Source organism: Canis lupus, chromosome 30 (genome assembly GCF_011100685.1).
Source record: "Canis lupus familiaris isolate Mischka breed German Shepherd chromosome 30, alternate assembly UU_Cfam_GSD_1.0, whole genome shotgun sequence".
Classification (NCBI taxonomy): Eukaryota; Metazoa; Chordata; class Mammalia; order Carnivora; family Canidae; genus Canis; species Canis lupus.
This window is the reverse complement of record NC_049251.1, coordinates 38,025,688-38,034,646: the sequence shown is the minus strand read 5'-3', so window position 1 is coordinate 38,034,646 and position 8,959 is coordinate 38,025,688. Positions and strand designations below refer to the sequence as shown.

General features: G+C 41.4%; 1 pseudogene; it reads right to left on the bottom strand.

The window, feature by feature from the left end:
* Window positions 1–2,818: 2,818 nt before the first annotated feature.
* LOC100686628 lies at window positions 2,819–4,331 on the bottom strand (annotated as a pseudogene).
* Between the last annotated feature and the right edge of the window lie 4,628 nt (window positions 4,332–8,959).

The following is an 8,959-nucleotide window of genomic DNA, read 5'->3' as shown; positions in this document are numbered from 1 at the left end:
AGAGACTCTAAACAGGGTCACCTGCCTGAGATAAAATGCTCCATATCAGGCCGGGTGAACACAGAGTAGGGAAGGACACCAGGGAGACCAGGGTGCTTGACTCTATGAGGGCTCACCGAAGAGTGAAGGGCCGAACTTCCAGCTCTGGGGCTGTAGACTGGGCTGCAGCCTTGTTCATCCCCCCACCATCGGTGCTGAAAGCCCTCGGCCCCATAGTACAATCTGGGGCTGCTTACACTGCGCCCAGTGTTGTAGCAGGGGCAGTTCTGCTGGGACAACGATATCTAAGAATCAGGACAACAGGCCCCTCGCCAGAAAACCAGCAGAAACATCCAGCTAATACCGAGTGTCCCCCTCATAGAAGGCTGCAGAACTCCAGCTCTTGGGGAAAACAGTATATGACATTTGTGGGGTTTTTCTTATTATTCTGTAGTCTTTTGGTTTTATATTTTTCCCTTTTCAGCTGTTTTCTTATTTTATCATTTCTTTTTTTAAGTCTTTTTAAATTTTCATTCTTACATTTACATTTATATATATATATTTCTCATTTTTGGCTTCCTTTCATTGTATTTAATTTTATTTTTGTGTATATATATGTGTGTGTGTGTGTGTGTGTGTGTGTGTGTGTGTGTGTTTCTCTCTCCTATTTTGGGGTCTAGTTTCTTCTAACAAACAGACCAAAATACACTCAGGATCTAGTTTATTGTTCTGTTCTATTTCTTGTTTGACTTTCTCTCTCTCTCTCTGTTTTTTGTTTTTGTTTTTGTTTTTGTTTTGTTTTTTGTTTTGGTTTCTGTTCTCTTCTGATTTGTTTAGTGTATAGTTTTCTGGTGCCTTGTTGCTATTTTTGTATTTTCTCTCTCTTTCATCTGTTCTTTTCTGGACATAATGATGAGATGGGAAAACTCACCCCAAAAGAGAACAGGAGGCAGTACTCACTGCCAGAGATTTAATCAATATGGATATAAGTAAGATGTTGGAACTAGAATTTAAAACGATTATAAAGATACTAGCTGGGCTTGAAAAAAGCATAGAAGACACTAGAGAATCCCTTACTGGAAAAATAAGAGAACTAAAATCTGATCAGGTTGAAATAAAAAAGGCTATTACTGAAATGCAATAAAAAATGGAGGCTTAACTGCTAGCATAAATGAGGCAGAAGAGAGAGTCAGTGATATGGAAGACAAAATGATGGAGAACAAGGAAGCTGAGAAAAAGGTAGATAAACAACTACTGGATCATGAGAGGAGGATTCGAGAGATCAGTAATACCATAAAGTGAAACAATATTAGAATAATTGGGGGATGTGTGGGTGGCTTAGCAGTTGAGTGCCTGCCTCCGGCCCAGGGCCTGATCCTGGAGTCCCGGGATCGAGTCCCACATCGAGCTCCCTGCATGGAGCCTGCTTCTCCCTCTGCCTGTGTCTCTGCCTCTGTGTGTGTGTGTTGTGTGTGTCTCATGAATAAATAAATAAAATCTTTTTTAAAAATTAGAATAAAAAAAAAAATTAGAATAATTGGAGTTCCAGAGGAAGAGGAGAGAGAGAGAGAGAGAGAGAGAGAGAAAGAGAGAGAGAGAGAGGAGGTTTATTTAAACAAATTATAGCACAGAACTTCCCTAATCTGGGGAAGGAAACAGGCATCCAAGTTCAGGAGACACAGAGAATCCCTCTCAAAATCAATAAAAATAGGTCAACACCTTGACATATAATAGTGAAGCTTGCAAATTTCAGAGATAAAGAGAAAATCCTGAAAGCAGCTTGGGACAAGAAGCTCTTAACCTGGGACTCCTGGGTGGCTCAGTGGTTGAGCACCTGCCTTCATGCCATCGAGTCCCACATCGGGCTCCCTGCATAGAGCCTGCCTGTGTCTCTGCCTGTGTCTTTGCCTCTCTCTGTGTGTCTCTCATGAATAAATAAATAAAAATAAAAAAAGACGCTCTTAACCTATAATGGTAGAGATATAAGACTGGCAGCAGACCTGTCCACAGAGACCTGGCAGGCCAGAAAGGACTGGCATGATATATTCAAGGTGCTAAAGGGGGAAGATATGCAGCCAAGAATACTTTATGCAGCAAGGCTGTCATTCAGAATAGAAAGAGAAATAAAGAGCTCCCAGGAGAAACAAAAACTAAAAGAATTTGTGGTCACCAAACCAGCCCTACAAGAAATATTAAAAGGGATCCTTTGAGCGAAGAGAGAGCTCAAAAGTAACATAGACCAGAAAGGAACAGAGACAGTACACAGAAACATTGACTTTACAGGTAACACAATGGCACTAAATTCATATCTTTCAATAATTACTCTGAATATAAATGGGCTAAATGCTCCAATAAAAAGACACAGGGTATCAGATTGGATAAAAAAAAAAAAAAAAAACCCAAGACCCATCAATATGCTGTCTACAAGAGACTCATTTCATACCCAAAGACACCTCCAGATTGAAAATGAGGGGGTAAAGAACCACTTATGCTAATAGATGTCAAAAGAAACCTGGGGTAGAAATCCTTATATCAAATAAATTAGATTTTTAAAAAATATTTTATTTATTTATTTATTTGAGAGAGAGAGAGTGAATGAGGAGAGAAGCAGAGGGAGAAGCAGACTCCCTGCTGAGCAGGGAGCCCGACATGGGGCTTGATGCTAGGACCCCAGGATCATGACCTGAGCCAAAGGCAGCCACTTGACCAACTGAGCCACCTTGGCACCCCCAATTTTTAAAATCTAAAAGTTAGATTTTATTTTATTTTATTTTATTTTTTGACCTCTGAACTTTTTATTGGCCTCCTGCTCCTCAAAGGGTACCATGTTTCTGCTGCCTCAATGCCTCAGAATTTTGGTGTTGTTGGTCTCAGACACCGCCTTGCTGTTCATGATCTTACAGGTGGTGGTCTTCTGGATGGTCTGTCTGCAAGGAGTTGCTGTTGTCCAGGGCATCAATAAGACTGAAGTCCTTCCCATCTTCCAACAGGTGACAACAGTAGGTGGCAATCTCAGCCTCCAGCTTGACCTTGACATTCAGCAGAGCCTCATATTCCTGGGCCTGGCACTGCCCCTCTGCCAGGCTGGGACAGCTCTGACTCCAGGTGCAGCAGGACCCCGTTGAGCTGTTCCATCTGCATCGCGTAGCAGGTCTCGACCTCCCTCAGGCTGTTCTCCAAGCTGGCCTTCAGGTTTCTCATTGAGTCCAGGTTGATCTCCAAGGACTGGGTGGTACTTCTCCGCTCCATGAGGGTCATCTCAGCTTCTCTTATCTCAGCAGTCTGTGTGGTGACCACCGTGGTGCTCTCCTCGATCTGCTGGGACCAGTACTTGTCCAGCTGCTCCCAGATCTTTTTTTTTTTTTTTAATTTTTATTTATTTATGATAGTCACACACACAGAGAGAGAGAGAGAGAGAGGGGCAGACACACAGGCAGAGGGAGAAGCAGGCTCCATGCACCGGGAGCCCGACGTGGGATTCGATCCCGGGTCTCCAGGATCGCGCCCTGGGCCAAAGGCAGGCACCAAACCGCTGCGCCACCCAGGGATCCCTACTCCCAGAACTTCTGAGCCAGCTCGTCATACTGGGCCCGGATATCTGCCATGATCTTGCTGAGGTCCTGAGATGTGGGTGCATCCAACTCCACTGTCAACCCAGAGTTGACGATTTGGTTTTATAGATCCTTTACTTCCTCCTCGTGGTTCTTCTTCGTGAAGAGCAGCTCCTCCTTGAGAGCCTCGATCTCTGTCTCTAGCTGCAGCCCAGTGACATTGGTGTCATCAATGACCTTGCAAAGCCTATGGATGTCACTCTCCACAGACTGGTGCATGGCCACCTCCATCTCATACTTTACTCAGAAGTCGTCAGCAGCAAGACGGGCATTATCAATCTGCAGAATGATGCAGGCATTGTCCACAGCACTGGCAAAGATCTGAGCCCTCAGGTCCTCAATGGTCTTGAAGTAATGCCCCCAGTCTCTGACCTGGGGTCCCTTCTTCTCCAGGTGTTCCCGAGTTTTCATCTCCAGTTTCTGATCATCAGCCTCCAGGCTCCTCCCCCTCTCCAGGTAGGAGGCCAGGTGGTCATTCAGGTCTTGCATGGTCTCCTTCTCTCCCTGGATACCCTCTATGCCTGCCAGTCCCCCAACCATCCCTGCAGCTGGGCCTCCGGACCCCCAGCCACCCTGAAAGCTGGTGGAGCAGGATACAGAGATCTAGGAGCCCGAGCCCCCTGCACCTGCATAGACGCTGGCCACACTGCTGCTGATTATCTGGACCCGGTGGCTGGGTGACTGCCTGGAGCCCAGGGACTGGTCGTTGGAAGAGAAGGTGGAGCAGGTGGTGAAGCTCATGCTGTTCGGAGAGTAAGAAGGTGAGACGGGAAGCCAGGACTCAGGCTCCAGCCAGTGACAAATTAGATTTTAAACCAAAGACTGGAATAAGAGATGAAGAAGGACACTACATCATAATAAAAGGGTCTGTCCAATAAAAAGATCTAAGAAATATAAATATTTATGCCCCTAACTTGGGAGTAGCCAATTCTATAAACCAATTAATAACAAAATTAAAGAAACACATTGATAATAATACAATAATAGCAGGGGACTTTAACACCCCACTCACAGCAATGGATAGAATATATAAACAGAAGATCAACAAGGAAACAAGGGCTTTGAACAACACACTGGAGCAGATGGACTTCACATATATGTTCAGAACATTTTATCCCAACACAACAGAACACACATTCTTCTTGAGTGCACATGGAACATTCTCCAGAATGGATCACATACTGGGACACAAAGTAGGTCTCAACTGGTACCAAAAGATTGGGATTATTCCTTGCATATTTTCAGACCACAATGCTTTAAAACTTGCTCAATCACCAGAGAAAATTAGGAAGCAAGACAAATACATGGAGGTTAAAGAGCATCCTACTAAAGAATTAATGAGTCAATTGGGAAATTAAAGAAGAATTTTAAAAATTCATGGAAGCAAATGAAAATGAAAACACAACTCTTCAGAACCTTCGGGATGCAGCAAAGGCAAAGAGGGAAGTATATAGCAATACAAGCCTTGAAGAAACAAAACAAAACAAAAGTCCCAAATATACAATCTAATCTTACACTTAAAGGAGATGGAGAAAGAACAGCATGTAAAACCTAAATCCAGCAGGGGAAGAGAAATAATAAAGATTAGAGCAGAAATCAATGAAATAAAAATCAAAAGAATAGTAGAACAGATCAACAAAACTAGGAGCGGATTCTTTGAAGGAATTAATAAGATTGATAAGCCCCTAGGCAGACTTATCAAAAAGAAAAGAGAAAGGACCTGAATAAATAAGAACATTTTATTGGAGAGGAGAGATCACAACCAACACCAAAGAAATACAAAAAATTATAAGAATATGTTATAAGCAATTATATGCCAACAAATTAGGCAATCTAGAAGAAATAGATGCATTCCTAGAGACATAAAAACTACCAGAACTAAAACAGGAAGAAATAGAAAACCTGAAAAGACCTATAACCAGAAAAGAATTGAAGCAGTAATCAAAAAATCTCACAACAAATGAGAGTCCAGAGCTAGAAGTCTTTCCAGGAGAATTCTACCAAACATTTAAAGAAGAATTAAAACCTATTCTTTCTGGGATCCCTTGGGTGGCGCAGCGGTTTAGCGTCTGCCTTTGGCCCAGGGCGCGATCCTGGAGACCCAGGATCGAATCCCACGTCAGGCTCCCGGTGCCTGGAGCCTGCTTCTCCCTCTGCCTATGTCTCTGCCTCTCTCTCTCTCTCTCTGTGTGACTATCATAAATAAATAAAACATTAAAAAAAAACTATTCTTCTGAAGCAGTTTTGAAAAATAGAAATGGAAGGAAAACTTTGAAACTCATTCTATGAGACCAGCATTCCTCCTTGAGTTTGATTCCCAAACCAGAAACCCCAAAATTCTCCCAAAAGGGAGAATTAGAGACCAACATCCCTGATGAACATGGATGCAAAAATTCTCACCGAGATACTAGAGGGAACATACCTCAATATCATAAAACATGATGCATCACATCAACAAGAGAAAGGATAAAAACCAGATGATCATTTCGATAGATGCTGAAAAAGCATCTGACAAAGTACAACATCCATTCATGATAAAAATCCTACACAAGGCAGGTTTATTTATTTATTTTTAAAAAAAGATTTTATTTATTCATGAGAGACACAGAGATAGAGAGAGAGAGAGAGAGAGGCAGAGACACAGGCAGAGGGAGAAGCAGGCTCCATGCAGGGAGCCCGACGTGGGACTCGATCCCGGGTCTCCAGGATCATGCCCTGGGCCGAAGACGGCGCTAAACCACTGATCCACTGGGGCTGCCCCAACAAAGCAGATTTAGAGAGAACATACCTCAACCCAATAAAAGCATATATGAAAAACCCATAGCTAATTCCATCTTCAATGGGGAACATCTGACTTTTCCTTGTTTCCTCCAGGAACAAGACATGGATGTCCACTCTCATCATTGTTATTCAACATTGCCTGAACAATCAGACAATGAAAAGAAGTAAAAGGCATCCAAATTAGCAAGGAAGAAGTAAAACTTTTTCTATTTACAAATGACATGATACTATATGCGTAGAAAACCTGAAAGACTCCAGCAAAAACTACTAGACTGATAAATGAGTTCAATAAAGTTGCAGGATACAAATCAATATACAGAAACCCACTGCATTTCTATACACTAATAATGAAGTAGCAGAGAGAGAAATTAAGAAAACAGCTCCATTTACACCCAAAATAATAAAATATCTAGGAATAAACTTAACCAAGGAGGTAAAAAGACCTACACTCTGATGAAAGAAATTGAAGATGACATAAACAATTGGAAAGATATTCTATGCTCATGAGTTGGAAAAACAAATATTGCTAAAATGTCTATACTACCCAAAGCAATCTACAGATTTAATGCAATCCCTATCACAATACCAACAGAATTTTTCACCAAACTAGAACAAATGATCCTAACATCTGTATGGAACCACTGAAGAGCCAAAACAATCTTGAAAAAGAAGAACACAACTGATGGTATCACAATCCCAGATTTCCAGATACACTACAAAGCTTCAGTAATCAAAACAGTATGGTACTGGCACAAAAATAGACATATATTTCAATGGAACAGGATAGAGAGCCCAGAAACAAACCCAGGATTGATTGATTCATTCATTCATTCATGAGAGAGAGAGACACACACACACACACAGAGGCAGAGACACAGGCAGAGGGAGAAGCAGGCTCCACGCAGGGAGCCCGATGCGGGACTCGATCCCGGGTCTCCAGGATCATGTCCTGGGCCGAAGGCAGGCGCTGAACCACTGAGCCACCCAGGGATCCCCCCATGATTTATTTATATAGTCAGTTAATATTCTACAAAGGAGGCAAGACTATGCAATGGGAAAAAAGCAGTCTCCAACGAATGGTGCTGGGAAAACTTGACAGCTACATGAAAAAGAATGAAATTGAAAAAAAAAAAAAAAAGAAATTGTACCACTTTCTTACACCATACCCAAAAATAAATTCAAAATGAATTAAAGACCTAAATGTGAGACCTCAAACCATAAAAATCCTAGAGGAGAGCACAGGCAGTAATGTCTCTGACATTGGCTGTCGCAACATTTTTCTAGCTATGTCTCCTGAGGCAAGGGAAACAAAAGCAAAAATAAACTATTGGGACTACACCAAAATAAGCTTCTGCACAATAAAGGAAACAATCAACAAAACTAAAAGACAACCTATTGAATGGGAGAAGATATATGCAAATGACATATCCAATAAGGGGCCAGTATGCAAAATATATAAAGAACAATTGACACCAAAACTCACAAATAATCCAGTTAAAAAAATGGTAAAAGACATACAGATGGCCAACAGATACAGGAAAAGATGCTCGACATCGCTAATCATCAGGGAAATGTAAATCAGAAACACAATGAGATCTCACCTCACAGGTCAGAATAATTAAAATAAAAAACACAAGAAACAAATGTTGACCAGGATGTGGAGAAAAAGAAACACTTGGGATCCCTGGGTGGCTCAGTGGTTTAGCGCCTTCCTTCGGCCCAGGACATGATCCTGGAGACCCAGGATCGAGTCTCATGTCGGGCTCCCTGCATGGAGCCTGCTTCTCCCTCTGCCTGTGTCTCTGCCTCTCTCTCTCTGTGCGTCTCATGAATAAATAAATAAAATCTTTAAAAAAAAAAAGCATAAAATTGTCTTAAAAAAAAAAAAAGAAAAAGAAACCCTTGCATACTGTTGGTGGGAATGCAAATTGGTGCAGCCACTGTGGAAAATAGTATGGAGGTTCCTCAAAAGATGAAAAATAGAACCATCTTATGATTCAGTAATTCCACTAGTGGATATGTACCCAAAATATACAGAAACACTAATTTGGAAAGGTAAATGTACCTTATGTCTATGATAGCATTATTTACAATAGCCAAATTACAGAAGTAGCCTAAGTGTCCATCCATAGGTGAATGGATACAGACGAGGTGGTATATATACCCAATGGATATCACCCAGCCAGACAAAAGAATGAATTCTTGCCATTTGCAACAACATGGATAGAGCTAGAGGGTATTATGCTAAGTCAGGGAAAGACATACCGTATGATTTCACTCATATATAAAGTGAAGAAACAAAACAAATGAACAACAACAAAAAAAGAGACAAACCCCAAAATAGACTCAACTATAGAGAACAAAGTGATGGTGACCAGAGGGGGATGGGTGAAATAGGTGTTTGGGATTAAGGAGGGCACTTGTGATGAGCACCAGGTATTGTATGAAGTGTTGAATCTCTACACTGTATACCTGAAACTAATATAACACTGTGTGTTAACTATGCTGGAATTAAAATGAAATCTTTTAAATTAATTAATCAACTAATTAATTATTTTAAAAAGAATTCTTTTTCTGAGCAGATAAAT